A 17,717-nucleotide genomic window follows, 5' to 3' on the forward strand; every position below is an offset into this window, starting at 1 on the left:
ATACAGTGCCTTGCACAAGTATTCGGCCCCCTTGAACTTTGCGACCTTTTGCCACATTGCAGGCTTCAAACATAAAGATATAAAACTGTAATTTTTTGTGAAGAATCAACAACAAGTTTGACACAATCATGAAGTGGAACGAAATTTATTGGATATTTCAAACTTTTTTAACAAATAAAAAACTGAAAAATTGGGCGTGCAAAATTATTCAGCCCCCTTAAGTTAATACTTTGTAGCGCCACCTTTTGCTGCGATTACAGCTGTAAGTAGCTTGGGGTATGTCTCTATCAGTTTTGCCCATTCCTCCTTGCAAAACAGCTCGAGCTCAGTGAGGTTGGATGGAGATTGTTTGTGAACAGCAGTTTTCAGTTCTTTCCACAGATTTTCGATTGGATTCAGGTCTGGACTTTGACTTTGCCATTCTAACACCTGGATGTGTTTATTTGTGAACCATTCCATTGTAGATTTTGCTTTATGTTTTGGATCATTGTCTTGTTGGAAGACAAATCTCGGTCCCAGTCTCAGGTCTTTTGCAGACTCCATCAGGTTTTCTTCCAGAATGGTCCTGTATTTGGCTCCATCCATCTTCCCATCAATTTTAACCATCTTCCCTGTCCCTGCTGAAGAAAAGCAGGCCCGAACCATGATGCTGCCACCACCATGTTTGACAGTGGGGATGGTGTGTTCAGGGTGATGAGCTGCGTTGCTTTCACGCCAAACATAACGTTTTGCATTGTTGCCAAAAAGTTTGATTTTGGTTTCATCTGACCAGAGCACCTTCTTCCACATGTTTGGTGTGTCTCCCAGGTGGCTTGTGGCAAACTTTAAACAACGCTTTTTATGGATATCTTTAAGAAATGGCTTTCTTCTTGCCACTCTTCGGCTTCTTTCACACGGCCGCTCTGTGTGAAAGGTCCGCTGCGGGACTTTTTTTTTTTTTTTCCACGGAGCGGATGACATTTTTGTCATCCGCTCCGTGTGCCCGCATATCATCCCATCCGTTTGCGGATGATATGCGGACATAATGTAAGTATATGGCACTGCAGATGTCAGCGGATGACACCGCTGACATCCAATTTTCCTTCCTTTCCGTTTTTTACACGGAAGAAAAGAATGGGGTTCTGTTCCATTCGAAAAAACGGAACAGAACTGAAAGGAGGAAAATCGGATGTCAGCGGATGGTATTCCGCTAACATCCGCAGTGCCATTCACTTACATTATGTCCGCAAATCATCCGCAAAAAAATAGGATGATTTGCGGACACACGGAGCGGCCGTGTGAAAGGACCCTTCCACAAAGACCAGATTTGTGCAGTATACGACTGATTGTTGTCCTATGGACAGAGTCTCCCACCTCAGCTGTAGATCTCTGCAGTTCATCCAGAGTGATAATGGGCCTCTTGGCTGCATCTCTGATCGGTCTTCTCCTTGTATGAGCTGAAAGTTTAGAGGGACGGCCAGGTCTTCGTAGATTTGCAGTGGTCTGATACTCCTTCCATTTCAATATTATCGCTTGCACAGTGCTCCTTGGGATGTTTAAAGCTTGGGAAATCTTTTAGTATCCAAATCCGGCTTTAAACTTCTCCACAACAGTATCTTGGACCTGCCTGGTGTGTTCCTTGTTCTTCATGATGCTCTCTGCGCTTTAAACGGACCTCTGAGACTATCACAGTGCAGGTGCATTTATACGGAGACTTGATTACACACAGGTGGATTCTATTTATCATCATTAGTCATTTAGGTCAACATTGGATAATTCAGAGATCCTCACTGAACTTCTGAAGAGAGTTTGCTGCACTGAAAGTAAAGGGGCTGAATAATTTTGCACGCCCAATTTTTCAGTTTTTTATTTGTTAAAGTTTGAAATATCCAATAGATTTAGTTCCACTTCATGATTGTGTCCCACTTGTTGTTAATTCTTTACAAAAAATTACAGTTTTATATCTTTATGTTTGAAGCCTGAAATGTGGCAAAAGGTCGCAAAGTTCAAGGGGGCCGAATACTTTCGCAAGGCACTGCAATTACCTTACAACGAAGCCACCGCAGTGAAGCCCGCTTACCAGTAACACGGCAGACATGTTCGGCCATCTTGCTTCCTGGTTCGCGTCCTCCGGCCATCTGATTGACCAAAGGCGCGATGACATCACTCCCGTGCATGCACACGGGAGCCACCCTTCACGGAGAGGGCTCTGAAGGAACGACACGGGTGGCCATTCCTGCAGAGCGCATGTGCCGATAACATCATCAGCTGCATGCAAAGTAAATATTTCCTAAATGGTGCAAGTTTAGAAGATATTTACAATACCTATAGGTAAGCTTTATCATAGGCTTACCTATAGGTACAAATTATTAAAGGTGGGTTTACAACCACTTTAAGGTATCGCATAATGATAGTGTCTTCGGGATGGCTGATGCTAGGCACACAGGAAAAATCAGAGTTAGAACTTACCGGTAACTCTGTTTCCAGGAGTCTTCCAGGACAGCCCTTGAGAGATGGAGCTCCTCCTACCAGACCGGAAACACATTGCCATCAGCTCTTTAAAAGGCGGTCCCTCAGTCACCTGGTCAGTTTTATCCAAGAACCGAAGGACAGAGCTGAAAAACAGTTAAAACAGTACGTAACAGTACATCAATTCATTTTATCAATGTAGAAGCAAAAGGGTGGGAACCTGCTGTCCTGGAAGACTCCTGGAAACAGAGTTACCGGTAAGTTCTAACTCTGATTTTTCCCCAGTCGTCTTCCAGGACAGCCCTTGAGAGGATTAACAAGTACTCCCCCAGTTCTTTTTAGGGGGGGACCACTGCTTGGAGGACTTTCCTTCCAAACACCTGATCCTGGCTACCCAAAACATCCAGACAATAGTGTCGGACGAATGTTGACATGCTTGACCACGTTGCGGCCTTGCAAATCTGTTCAGGGGTAGCACCGGCTCTTTCTGCCCAAGATGTGGCTAGTGCCCTTGTGGAGTGTGCTTTGAGTCCCTCTGGCGGGTCTAGGTGCAAGATTTTGTATCCCTCTGAGATAGCCATCTTGATCCATCTGGCTATGGTCCCTTTGGAAGCCTGCTTCCCCTTGCGTTTTCCTGAGAACAGGATAAACAGGGACTCAGATGTTCTGAAGCCCTTTGTGGCTTCTAAGTAGGCAATAAGGCACCTTCTGACATCCAAATGGTGTAGCTGTTCTTCCTTGTCATTGGATGGTCTATTACAGAAGGAGGGTAGTATTATGTCCTGGCTTCTGTGAAAGGTAGAGGCGACCTTGGGTATAAACGTTTGGTCGGTCCTGAGTATGACCCTATCCTCAAGAATCTGTATGAAGGGTTCTCTAACAGAAAGGGCCTGTAGTTCGCTAACTCTGCGAGCGGAGGTTATAGCGATAAGAAAGACTGTCTTCAGGGTAATCGTTCTTAAGGAAGCCTCTGATAATGGCTCAAAGGGTTCCCTAATAAGCGCCCTTAATACGATAGACAAGTCCCAAGTCGGAAACTTGCGACAAGGTACTGGTCTAAGCCTAGAAATTGCCTTGCAGAATCTGCTAATGAGGGGATCCTGTTGTAAGGAAGTTTGTAAATAAACTGATAGGGCAGCAATCTGTACCTTAATAGTGCTTAAGGACAGGCCCTTGTCAATACCTTCCTGTAGAAATTCCAGAATTGTAGGCGAGTCCGACTCTCCTTTTTTGGATTGCGCCAGCCACAAGTTAAACCTCCTCCAGACCTTCTGGTAAATAGCTCTTGTGACTGGCTTTCGGCTCTGTAGCAAGGTTTTGATCACCTTGTCAGAGAGCCCTCTAGATCTTAAGATGTCCGATTCAGATACCAGGCTGCCAAGTTTAGCATGGCTGGCCTGGGATGAAGTACTGGTCCCTGCGACAGCAGGTTCCGGTTGGAGGGTAACATCCATGGTTGTTGATCTGTCAGGGATAATAGTAGTGAAAACCAAGCCCTCTTCGGCCAGAATGGCGCAATCAGGATTAACGTAGTGGGTTCTGTCCTGAATTTTGCTAGGACCCTTGGGATTAGAAAAAGAGGGGGGAAGGCGTAGCATAGTCTGAAAGTCCATGCGGTCTGGAAACGCATCTATTGCCAGCGGCTGATCTCGAGGATTGAGCGAGCAAAAATTTGGTAGTTTGGTGTTCGCTTTGTTGGCGAATAAGTCGATCTCTGGATAACCCCATCTGGATGTTATCTGTGAGAAGACTCCAGGGTCTAATGACCACTCCTCTTGTGAGATCAGTTGTCTGCTCAAAAAGTCTGCAAGGTTGTTCTGAGTACCCTTGAGGTGTACCGCTGAGAGGGACTCCAAATTCTTCTCTGCCCAGAGAAAGATTTCCTGTGCTACCTTCATTAAGGTGGGACTTCTGGTCCCTCCCTGCTTGTTTAGGTATGCCACGGAAGTTATGTTGTCCGACCTTACTTGTACGTGCTGGCCCCTGAGTTGATCCTGGAAGGCTGCGATTCCCCTCTCTATGGCCTTCAATTCCTTGAAATTGGATGAATTGTGTCTCTCTGAAGAAGACCAGACTCCTTGTGTCCACTGACTCCCTAGATGGGCTCCCCATCCCCGGCTGCTGGCATCCGTTGTTAGGATGCATGAAATCTGAACTGTCCATGACAGTCCCTTGTTTAGGTTGGTATGGTTTCTCCACCACCATAGCTCTTGTTTTATTCCTACTGGGAGAAGGACCTTGTCCTCTAGTTCTCTGTTCCCGAGGTTCTGTAGGAGAAAGGCTTGAAGTGGCCTCTGATGGAATCTGGCCCACCCAACTGCTGGGATGGAAGCTGTCATGAGCCCAAGTACTGACATAATCTCTCTTATTGAGTTTGGAAGGTTGGTCTGCAGTTCTGCTGTTCTTTGATCTATGCGCCTGATCTTCTCCTCTGGAAGTATCATTACCTGCTCTTTTGAGCGGATGATATATCCCAGGAACAGTATCTCCTGTGAAGGTATGAGATTTGATTTTTCGATGTTGGATTATCCATCCTAGATGGGTAAGCCAATCCTGAGCCACTACTAGATCCTTGATCAGTTTTTCCTTGGTGGGAGCCATGAACAGCAGGTCGTCTAGATAAGGGATTATAGTTATGGCCCTCAGTCGTAGCGGAGCCAGAGCCTCTGCTAGGATTTTGGAAAAAATCCTTGGAGACGACGAGAGTCCGAACGGAAGAGCTCTGCTTTGAAAATGGTGGATTTTTTCTCCGATCTTTAATGCTATGCGTAGATGCTTCTGGGATCCCTCTTTAGGTCCATAGTTGCCATAAAACAATCCCTTTGGAGCAAATTCCTTACAGAGTAAATTGACTCCATACTAAATTTTTTGTACCTTATCGCCGCGTTCAGAGGCTTCAGGTTTAATATCAAGCGGAATTTTCCTGAGGGTTTCTGTACTAGAAACACATGCGAATAGAAACCCTTTCCTTCCTCTTGCTTTGGTACAGGAATTAAGACCCTCTGGTCTACCATTTCTCCTATAAGTAGTGGCAGGGCTTGTGCCTTTGCCGGGTCCCTGGGTAGTTTGGTAATTGTCAATCTCGAGGGGGGAATTTTGCTGAATTCCAACGCATAACCCTTCTCGATGACTCCCCTGACAAAACTGTTGGAGGTTAGTTTTAGCCATTGGGGGAGGAATCTCTCCAACCTCCCTCCCACCTGGCCTCCAGCGTCACTGGGTCTTGGGATTTTGGCCAGGAGGGTTAAAGAGCACATTTGCCCTCGGTTTTCCCTTCTGCCCTGTCCAATGCTTCTTCGGTCTTCCCGTATCCGGGTGACCTCTGTCTTCCCTGGCCTGTCCCCTATAGGGACGAAAAGTTTTCTTCTGAAAAACTCTCTTCTTGAACGGAAAGGTCTTCTTTCTATCTGCCGTCCGTTCTAAGGCTTCGTCCAATTGTGGGCCAAAAAGGAATTTTCCCGAAAAGGGGATGCTGCATAATCGCAGTTTTGAGGCTGTGTCTCCAGACCAGGTTTTGAGCCATAGTGCTCTTCTGGCTGAGACAGAAAGTGCCGCTGATCTGGCTGACAACTTTACTGCTTCCGTTGAAGCATCCGAAATAAAGCCTACTGCTTTAAAAAGCATAGGGAAGGATTTTAGCATCTCTTCTCTCGGGGTACCTGCCGTTAGGTGCTCCTGTAGCTGTTTTAGCTAAAATTCAAAATTTCTTGCCACACAAGTTGTGGCTAAGGCTGGTCTTAAATTGGCCATAGCCGTGTCCCATGAACGCTTTAAGATGACATCGCTTCTTTTGTCCATGGGATCCCCTAGGTGTCCCATGTCTTCAAAGGCCAAGTCCGAATGCTTGGAAACCTTAGCCAAGGGAGCATCCAACTTTGGTGACTGGTTCCATACTGATTCCTCGTCGTCGTCAAAGGGGAATCTTCTCTTCAAGGAACCTGAAAAGAATGGTCTCTTTTCAGGTTCTGACCACTCTTTCAGTACAAACTCCGACATAATCTTATGTACTGGGAATACCCTAGCCTTCTTTTTGTTCAGGCTCTGGTACATTTTATCGTGTCTAGATAAAGGGATCTCCTCTTCCTTTATTTCCAGTGTCTCATAAATGACTCCCAAAAGGTCATTGACTTCCTCTATGGAGAGCCTGTATCCGGTGGGTCTGACGGCCTCTCCCTGTCCTTCTTCCTGCCCAGAACCTGACTGGGAGGAGTCAGGGTCCGTGACCCTAGAGGGGTCTTCCCTGCTCCTTACTGGTTCCCCTGATCCTGAAGCTACGGGGGTAGGCGGGGAGGAAGGTCCTGGTGGGGTAGAGGGAGGTATTTGTACATCTGCGATTAGTTGCCTGAAGGACGCAAAGGTAGATTGTACCTCGTCCTTAAATGAGGAGAGAAACTTTGAAAAAGGTGAATCCTCCTCAGCTTTTAATACAGCCGAGATGCATGCTGGGCATAGGGTCTTGGAATAATTGGAGGAAAGTTTTGTGGCACAAGAGGGGCACGTTTTCCTTTCCGTTTTAGAAGTTCCTTTGGAGGGTTCCTTCTAAGAAAGGGGTACATAGGCAGGGAATTGATTCACATGATATAAACACCAAAAAAAAAAAAAAAAAACATTTTTTAAAATAAAAAAGCCCTCTCTGTGCTCTCTCACTAAAAAGTCCCTTAAGGATTCTTCAGTGCTTAACCCCCTTTTCACCCCCACTATGCTGCATAGCAATCACAGGAAAGAGATACTGGCAGATGCCAGCCTACCTGTGCTGAGCCAGTGTTCGTTTCCCCTGCGGTGTGTGGAGCCTCCATTCCGTCAGGGACCTCCGTGGGATCGCTGCTGCAGTCGGCATTTTCTTGCAGGCTTCTCCCTTCCTTTAACACTGGCTCCGGCCCTCCCCTTCCTCTCTGCGCCCGGAGGCCGGAACCATGACCTCCGGCGCACAGCGATGACGTCACCGCCGCCGGAAGTGACGCCCCGCGTCTTCCGGGTTTACGATTGTATACAGCGAGGCCGCCGAGCGGCCCCGCCGCATCCACCGCTGGTGTGCGGTCATCGCTGCCCTCTCCCTCACTGGGCCCTGGAGAGAGGGGGGACGGGGAACTCCAACATCTGTGGAGGGAACCCGAGGCCATGCTGCTCCGCTGGAAAAAATCCTGTAAGCTGAGGGTCCCAGGCTGCTGCGGTGTCTTCCTAGACAGTCCTGAGAAATGGAGCTCATCCAGCCCTCTAAGGTGGTTCCTCCTGGCAACATGTCTCCTCGGAGTGAGGAAACGCAAAAAACTGACCAGGTGCCTGAGGGACCGCCTTTTAAAGAGCTGATGGCAATGTGTTTCCGGTCTGGTAGGAGGAGCTCCATCTCTCAAGGGCTGTCCTGGAAGACGACTGGGGAAAACATTCTTTACCTGTGCGGGTTTCTGCTCATGTTGGATGGGCTTTGGGCATGGTGCTTTGTCTTTTTACAGTGCTAGGCACAGTTTAACTTTTTTTTTTTTTTTTAAACTTTATTGACATATTACAATGTGGCATTTCATTCATTTCTATGCACAACAGCTCAGCCAGGGTGCGTAGAAACGCAAGGCGTGACAGAGAGCGGCGGCACCCAGACATGTTCCACACTGCCCCTTACGTTGTAATGTAAACAAAATGTGTTCTGTGAGCCCTTGTGGGAACTGGGATTTTTCTAGCGCAGACAATCACTGATCTCTACCCATGTGTGAATGAGCCCGCAATGTTCCTCTCATTCAAAGTCCTTTAGTTTGCTCAGACTGACTGCCAGCAGGTGCTCTATGTGGCATTCCTCTCTGCTTCACAGGGAAGAGAATCTACAGAACTAAGAAAATAGAACCATGGAAATATGGAACAGCAAGCATGGAACACGGATGTGACATTGGCTCTATGTAACAACAGGGGACAATGGTGTTCACTTTGCTAGAAATATCCAGTCTGCATTCCTCACATAAGACAAACACACCTCACACATAAACAATTACCAGAATAATCTCAATCTGGTGGGTAGGCAAGAAGGGATGGTTGTTTTCTCTATTTACTTCCCTTAAAGCGGTAGTAAAACGCATTTTTTTTTACCCTGTAAGACGACAGCACAGGTATGCCATCCCTTCAGAGCGCATGTGCCAGTAACGTCACTGGATGCATGCGGTATGAATATCTCCTAAACAGTGCGAGTTTAGGAGATATTCACTGTACCTACAGGTAAGTATTATTATAGGCTTACCTGTAGGTACAAGATAAAAAAAAGGGTTTACTTCTACATTAAAGAAGAATTCAAGATATGGATATTTGTTACAGAGTTACACTGGTCCAGCTGGTCTATTTATATACACCATCTCTGGCCGATGCCCCTGCTGTGAGTGCCAATACATTAAAGAGTAACTGCAGTCTGCTCACATAATTTGTGAATAAAACATCTTTGCCATTCTGAAGCTTCCCTCCAACCACTTTGCATATTATGTTACATATACTGTGATTCTGTACTTGCCAAATATGCTGCAGAAATCTCCCTCCACTAAGTCTGGCTAGAACCATTTTAACTGTGGGCAGCTGAAGCTGCTGCCTGTTCACTTCCTGGATTTACACAGATACATACATACAGACAACACACACATACACATATAAATAGACAGACTCACACCAATGCTTGCCTGCACATTTCTCCTCGCTTGATGAATACTCATGGATCTCTGCAGTTTCCTGTTATCTCTGCCCTCATCCAGCCCCCTCCAGCTCTGCAGCTTTCTTTGGTTCTCCTATAACTCACCCCTCTTCTCTTGCTGGCAAACTCTTATGAGATTGAGAGAGGGAGCTGTGCATGATATTATTAGCCTAGGCTAATTATCAAATTGTGGCAAACTCTTAGGTCGCACAAGTGTGAAAGGGGCCTAAAGGAGGGCAGTTTAATATCTTAAAGACTAAGCCTTTTTCTGACACATGTTGCTTACAAGTTAAAATCAGTATTTCTTGCTAGAAAATTACTTAGAACCCCCAAACATGATATATATATATATATATATATATATATATATAAGCAGAGACCCTAGAGAATAAAATGGCGATCGTTGCAATATTTTATGTCACGCAGTATTTGCGCAGCAGTCTTTCAAACGCAATTTTTTGGAAAAAAAAAAAAACACTTTAATGGATTAAAAAAAAAAAAAAAAAAAACAGTAAAGTTAGCTCACTTTTTTGTGAAAATGTGAAAGATAGTATTCTAAGCAAAAAAAATTGTGATTCTCATTTAATCCAGCATCGTGCAGCTGTAATATAAAGCTAAAATAAACCAATTAGAGAACAGATGTATCACTCTTGTATCAATCTGGATTGGAGTCATAACCAAATTAAAGTGCTGCGCCAACTGCTAGTGCAATATAAATACCACATAATAATAATAATAATAGTGACTCCTGGGAGTGGGGCGAGTGGTATGAGCGCTCAGATGAGATTTCTGGAGCTTCAACACGATAGAGAGGTAGAGACCAGGCTAATACCGGTGAACATCACAGTTGTGACCCCACCACTGACCTCCATATATACACAACAGGTGGGGTGTACAGGAGGGGTGTATAGAGGGGGTGTACGGGGCGTACAGAGGATGATTGGTGTGTATAGGGTGTACAGATTATCGTGGGCTGTACAGATTATCGTGAGGTGTACAGTGGATTGTGTATGGGGTGTACAGTGGAGTGTGTATTGGGTGTACAGATGATGGGCAGGGTGTATGGGGTGTACAGAGAGTGTGTGTGTGGGGTGTACAGATGATTGGTGGGGTGTACAGATGATTGGTGGGGTGCGCACGGGAATCGGTGTGGTGCACAGGGGGATCGGCGGGGTGCACAGATGATAGGTGTGGTGCACAGGGGGATCGGCGGTGTGCACAGATGATAGGTGGGGTGCACAGGGGGATCGGCGGGGTGCACACGGGGATCGGCGGGGTGCACACGGGGATCGGTGGGGTGCACACGGGGATCGGCGGGATGAACAGATAATTGGTGGGGTGTACGGGGGATCGGCAGGGTGTATGAGGGATCAGTGGGGTGTACGAGGGAACGAGGGATAGCTGGGATGTACAGATGATCGGCGGGGTGTACGGGGGAATCGGCGGGGTGTACGGGGGATCGGCAGGGTGTATGAGGTGTACAGATGATCGTGGGGTGTACAGATGATCGGCGGGATGAACAGATAATTTGTGGGGTGTACGGGGGATCGGCGGGATGAACAGATAATTGGTGGGGTGTACGGGGGATCGGCAGGGTGTATGAGGGATCAGTGGGGTGTACGAGGGATAGGTGGGGTGTACAGATGACCGGTGGGGTGTACAGATGACCGGTGGGGTGTACAGATGATCGGCGGGGTGTACGGGGGATCGTCGGGGTGTATGAGGTGTACAGATGATCGGTGGGGTGTACAGATGATCGGTGGGGTGTATGAGGTGTACAGATGATCGGCGGGGTGTACGGGGGATCGGCGGGGTGTATGAGGTGTACAGATGATCGGCGGGGTGTACGGGGGATCGGCGGGGTGTATGAGGTGTACAGATGATCGGTGGGGTGTACGGGGGATCGGCGGGGTGTATGAGGTGTACAGATGATCGGTGGGGTGTATGAGGTGTACAGATGATCGGCGGAGTGTACAGATGATCGGTGGGGTGTATGAGGTGTACAGATGATCGGTGGGGTGTATGAGGTGTACAGATGATCGGCGGGGTGTACGGGGGATCGGTGGGGTGTATGAGGTGTACAGATGATCGGTGGGGTGTATGAGGTGTACAGATGATCGGCGGGGTGTATGAGGTGTACAGATGATCGGCGGGGTGTACGGGGGATCGGCGGGGTGTATGAGGTGTACAGATGATCGGTGGGGTGTATGAGGTGTACAGATGATCGGCGGAGTGTACGGGGGGTCGGCGGGGTGTATGAGTTGTACAGATGATCGGCGGGGTGTACGGGGTATCGGTGGGGTGTATGAGGTGTACAGATGATCGGTGGGGTGTATGAGGTGTACAGATGATCGGCGGGGTGTATGAGGTGTACAGATGATCGGCGGGGTGTACGGGGGATCGGCGGGGTGTATGAGGTGTACAGATGATCGGTGGGGTGTATGAGGTGTACAGATGATCGGCGGAGTGTACGGGGGGTCGGCGGGGTGTATGAGGTGTACAGATGATCGGTGGGGCGTTCGGATGATCGGTTGGGTGTACGGGGGATCGGCTGGGTGTACAGATGATCTGTGGGGTGTACGGGGGATCGGCGGGGTGTATGAGGTGTACAGATGATCGGTGGGGTGTACGGGGGATCGGCGGGGTGTATGAGGTGTACAGATGATCGGTGGGGTGTACGGGGGATCGGTGGGGTGTATGAGGTGTACAGATGATCGGTGGGGTGTACGGGGGATCGGTGGGGTGTACGGGGGATCGGTGGGGTGCATGAGGTGTACAGATGATCGGCGGGGTGTACAGGGGATCGGCGGGGTGTACGGGGGATCGGCGGGGTGTACGGGGGATCGGCGGGGTGTACGGGGGATCGGCGGGGTGTATGAGGTGTACAGATGATCGGTGGGGTGTACGAGGTGTACAGATGATCGGTGGGGTGTATGAGGTGTACAGATGATCGGTGGGGTGTACGGGGGATCGGCGGGGTGTACGGGGGATCGGCGGGGTGTATGAGGTGTACAGATGATCGGTGGGGTGTATGAGGTGTACAGATGATCGGCGGGGTGTACGGGGGATCGGCGGGGTGTATGAGGTGTACAGATGATCGGTGGGGTGTATGAGGTGTACAGATGATCGGTGGGGTGTATGAGGTGTACAGATGATCGGCGGAGTGTACGGGGGGTCGGCGGGGTGTATGAGGTGTACAGATGATCGGTGGGGTGTTCGGATGATCGGTGGGGTGTACGGGGGATCGGCGGGGTGTATGAGGTGTACAGATGATCGGTGGGGCGTTCGGATGATCGGTGGGGTGTACGGGGGATCAGCGGGGTGTATGAGGTGTACAGATGATCGGTGGGGTGTATGAGGTGTACAGATGATCGGTGGGGTGTATGAGGTGTACAGATGATCGGCGGGGTGTATGAGGTGTACAGATGATCGGGGGAGTGTACGGGGGGTCGGCGGGGTGTATGAGGTGTACAGATGATCGGTGGGGCATTCGGATGATCGGTGGGGTGTACGGGGGATCGGCGGGGTGTATGAGGTGTACAGATGATCGGTGGGGTGTACGGGGGATCGGCGGGGTGTATGAGGTGTACAGATGATCGGTGGGGTGTATGAGGTGTACAGATGATCGGTGGGGTGTACGGGGGATCGGCGGGGTGTATGAGGTGTACAGATGATCGGTGGGGTGTATGAGGTGTACAGATGATCGGTGGGGTGTACAGGGGATCGGCGGGGTGTATGAGGTGTACAGATGATCGGTGGGGTGTATGAGGTGTACAGATGATCGGTGGGGTGTATGAGGTGTACAGATGATCGGTGGGGTGTACGGGGGATCGGCGGGGTGTATGAGGTGTACAGATGATCGGTGGGGTGTACGGGGGATCGGCGGGGTGTATGAGGTGTACAGATGATCGGTGGGGTGTACGGGGGATCGGCGGGGTGTATGAGGTGTACAGATGATCGGTGGGGTGTTCGGGGGATCGGCGGGGTGTATGAGGTGTACAGATGATCAGTGGGGTGTACGGGGGATCGGCGGGGTGTATGAGGTGTACAGATGATCGTGGGGTGTACGGGGGATCGGCGGGGTGTATGAGGTGTACAGATGATCGGTGGGGTGTACGGGGGATCGGTGGGGTGTACGGGGGATCAGCAGGGTGCATGAGGTGTACAGCTGATCGGTGGGGTGTATGAGGTGTACAGATGATCGGCGGGGTGTACGGGGGATCGGCGGGGTGTATGAGGTGTACAGATGATCGGTGGGGTGTATGAGGTGTACAGATGATCGGCGGAGTGTATGAGGTGTACAGATGATCGGCGGAGTGTATGAGGTGTACAGATGATCGGTGGGGCGTTCGGATGATCGGTGGGGTGTACGGGGGATCGGCGGGGTGTACGGGGGATCGGCGGGGTGTACGGGGGATCGGTGGGGTGTACGGGGGATCGGTGGGGTGTACGGGGGATCGGTGGGGTGTATGAGGTGTACAGATGATCGGTGGGGTGTACGGGGGATCGGCGGGGTGTATGAGGTGTACAGATGATCGGTGGGGTGTATGAGGTGTACAGATGATCGGTGGGGTGTATGAGGTGTACAGATGATCGGTGGGGTGTATGGGGGATCGGCGGGGTTTATGAGGTGTACAGATGATCGGTGGGGTGTACGGGGGATCGGCGGGGTGTATGAGGTGTACAGATGATCGTGGGGTGTTCGGGGGATCGGCGGGGTGTATGAGGTGTACAGATGATCGGTGGGGTGTACGGGGGATCGGCGGGGTGTATGAGGTGTACAGATGATCGTGGGGTGTACGGGGGATCGGCGGGGTGTATGAGGTGTACAGATGATCGGTGGGGTGTACGGGGGATCGGTGGGGTGTATGAGGTGTACAGATGATCGGTGGGGTGTACGGGGGATCGGTGGGGTGTACGGGGGATCAGCGGGGTGCATGAGGTGTACAGATGATCGGTGGGGTGTATGAGGTGTACAGATGATCGGCGGGGTGTACGGGGGATCGGCGGGGTGTATGAGGTGTACAGATGATCGGTGGGGTGTATGAGGTGTACAGATGATCGGCGGAGTGTATGAGGTGTACAGATGATCGGTGGGGCGTTCGGATGATCGGTGGTGTGTACGCGGGATCGGCGGGGTGTACGGGGGATCGGTGGGGTGTATGAGGTGTACAGATGATCGGTTGGGTGTACGGGGGATCGGTGGGGTGTATGAGGTGTACAGATGATCGGTGGGGTGTATGAGGTGTACAGATGATCGGTGGGGTGTACGGGGGATCGGCGGGGTGTATGAGGTGTACAGATGATCGGTGGGGTGTATGAGGTGTACAGATGATCGGTGGGGTGTACGGGGGATCGGCGGGGTGCATGAGGTGTACAGATGATTGGTGGGGTGTACGGGGGATCGGCGGGGTGTATGAGGTGTACAGATGATCGGTGGGGTGTTCGGGGGATCGGCGGGGTGTATGAGGTGTACAGATGATCGGTGGGGTGTACGGGGGATCGGCGGGGTGTATGAGGTGTACAGATGATCGGTGGGGTGTACGGGGGATCGGTGGGGTGTACGGGGGATCGGTGGGGTGTACGGGGGATCAGCGGGGTCCATGAGGTGTACAGATGATCGGTGGGGTGTATGAGGTGTACAGATGATCGGTGGGGTGTACGGGGGATCGGTGGGGTGTACGGGGGATCGGTGGGGTGCATGAGGTGTACAGATGATCGGTGGGGTGTACGGGGGATCGGCGGGGTGTATGAGGTGTACAGATGATCGGTGGGGTGTACGGGGGATCGGTGGGGTGTACGGGGGATCAGCGGGGTGCATGAGGTGTACAGATGATCGGTGGGGTGTATGAGGTGTACAGATGATCGGTGGGGTGTACAGGGGATTGGAGGGGTGTACGGGGGATCGGCGGGGTGTACGGGGGATCGGTGGGGTGTACGGGGGATCAGCGGGGTGCATGAGGTGTACAGATGATCGGTGGGGTGTACGGGGGATCGGTGGGGTGTACGGGGGATCAGCGGGGTGCATGAGGTGTACAGATGATCGGTGGGGTGTACAGGGGATCGTTGGGGTGTACGGGGGATCGGCGGGGTGCATGAGGTGTACAGATGATCGGTGGGGTGTACGGGGGATCGGTGGGGTGTACGGGGGATCAGCGGGGTGCATGAGGTGTACAGATGATCGGTGGGGTGTATGAGGTGTACAGATGATCGGTGGGGTGTACAGGGGATTGGAGGGGTGTACGGGGGATCGGTGGGGTGTACAGGGGATCAGCGGGGTGCATGAGGTGTACAGATGATCGGTGGGGTGTACGGGGGATCGGTGGGGTGTACGGGGGATCAGCGGGGTGCATGAGGTGTACAGATGATCGGTGGGGTGTACAGGGGATCGTTGGGGTGTACGGGGGATCGGCGGGGTGCATGAGGTGTACAGATGATCGGTGGGGTGTACAGGGGATTGGAGGGGTGTACGGGGGATCGGCGGGGTGTACGGGGGATCGGTGGGGTGTACGGGGGATCGGTGGGGTGTACGGGGGATCGGTGGGGTGTACGGGGGATCAGCGGGGTGCATGAGGTGTACAGATGATCGGTGGGGTGTACAGGGGATTGGAGGGGTGTACGGGGAATCGGTTGGGTGTGATAACACACACAGGGTGTGATCCCCTCTGACAAACAAGAGACCCTCAATGTCAATAAATGTCACTCGGCCCCCGAGCCATCCTGAGCGATGCAGCACGCCACTCTCACACACGGCTGATCACCAGCACTACGTAGGATAAGCCGGGTGCACCGGTGATCGGAGGACAGTGACCGATGCCGGGCTGATCTGATGACCCGGGGACACCTAGTCCATCCACCCAGTACAGCGATTACCACCCCCCATATCATTACCGTACACAGATCCCTCTCCATACCACAGACGTCTCCTCCAGCCCCGGGCACACACCGCTCTTCAGCCGCTTTACCTCTCCCGATCTGCCCACGTCCCAGTCTCGCGATATCTACAATCCTTCCCTGAGTCCAGTGTGGTGTGTGTACAGAACTGGCTCCCCCTGCGTCATCGGTCCTCTGCCTGCTACAGCGCATGCGCGGCCTGCCCACCACTTCTACTACCCATGCTAACAAACCATTTTAAAGTGACACTGAAATCCTTATTTCCCATATAAAACATACATATGAACTGTATTCTATATTTCATGAGATCATTTCTTACTGCGTTTTTCTGTCTCCTTGTAACCTCCCCTTACAGCTCCTGCACCTCTTCTTTTACCCCTCATTTCCATTTGTAGCGCCACCCCCGAAGGAGCCACTTGGTGATTTTGGGTTCTCTAATCTCCGCCTTAACCCCTAAAATGACCCCAGCCCCTCTGGCACACCTAGTTAAAAAAAACCTGCAAACAGAAAATACCGTTATCCTGGCTGTGAATTGTTACCAGAAACAGACACACACCTGGTAGTGATAAACAAGTTTAATATATTATCACGGTTTAAAACATGTGGAAACTCACAGCAGCCAGCGTTAAACCTTTTCCTGCAGAGTATTGATACAATAACAACAACAACCTACAATATCTAGCAACTCTCAGTATAAAAAGAAACAGTAATCCATTCACCCCTAACACGGGCGCTGAGAGGGAGGAGAGAAGGTTTGTCCTCTGGGCCGCCAACACCGTTGAGAGGTAAAGAATAAAAATGGATTAAACAGGTACAGTGAACAAAGTCCAGGTCCCGGGGTGAAGAATACTCATGTCCTCTGCTAGCAAATGATGGGGCCCTTGTTTTATGAGTGGGTTAAACTTCTTCTGCTCCGGGAGGTTTTCCCCCTTCACGGCCAGGCCATTCGTTTCTTAACTGACAATTGTGCGGTCGTGCGATGTTGTACCCAAATAAAATGGATGTCCTTTTTTTTCCTCAAATAGAGCTTTCTTTTGGTGGTATTTAATCATAGTTACATAGTAGCTGAGTTTGAAAAAAGACAATAGTGCATCCAGTTCAACCTGTGTAGGTGTGTGTGGCTGTAATCATTTTACATACCCCTGAATGTTGCGATCATTGAGATGTACGTCCAAGAGTCTTTTAAAAAAAGCCATACTTCCAGCAGTTACTACCACTTGTGGTAGAGAATTCCACAATCTTGTAGCCCTTACTGTAAAAAATCCCCTGCGTATCCTAAGATTAAAGCAGAGTTCCAGCCTAACACACTCACCTGTCCAACGGTCCAGCGATGCGGCCGCCAGAAGCCACGCTCTTCTCCCTCTCTGCTCTCCGGCGCCGGCATCACTGGTGTGGGCACCCAGCCGTAACAGTTTGCGGCTTCACAGCCGGGTACGCACTGCGCATGCGCGAGTTGCGCTACGCGTCATGATTGGCCGGCAATCTTCTGGGACCTCTGACATGTCCCAGAAGATTGCAGGGAGGGAGGGGGAGAGGAGAACTTCGCTCCGAGCGGAAGTGGGAGAGGGTACCTGTCAAAACGAAGTACCCGCTCCCCCCCAAAAAAAAATGACATGCCAAATGTGGCATGTCAGGGGGTTAGCACTACCTAAAGCGGAAGTTCCACTTTTGGGTGGAACTCCGCTTTAAATCTCTTCTCCTCTAATCGCATTGTATG

General features: G+C 50.7%; 1 protein-coding gene across 1 annotated transcript in view; it reads right to left on the reverse strand.

Annotated features, from left to right (window-relative positions):
* Positions 1-16,185, reverse strand: part of SCAMP5 (secretory carrier membrane protein 5) — a 73,781-nt gene extending 57,596 nt beyond the window's left edge. Inside the window, exon 1 of the mRNA XM_082255408.1 lies at positions 16,072-16,185. The gene's annotated coding sequence lies outside the window, so the exon portion shown is untranslated. The remainder of the gene's footprint in view (positions 1-16,071) is intronic.
* Positions 16,186-17,717: the final 1,532 nt, after the last annotated feature.

The sequence above is a fragment of the Pelophylax lessonae genome, assembly GCF_965119305.1.
Source record: "Pelophylax lessonae genome assembly, chromosome: 4".
Classification (NCBI taxonomy): Eukaryota; Metazoa; Chordata; class Amphibia; order Anura; family Ranidae; genus Pelophylax; species Pelophylax lessonae.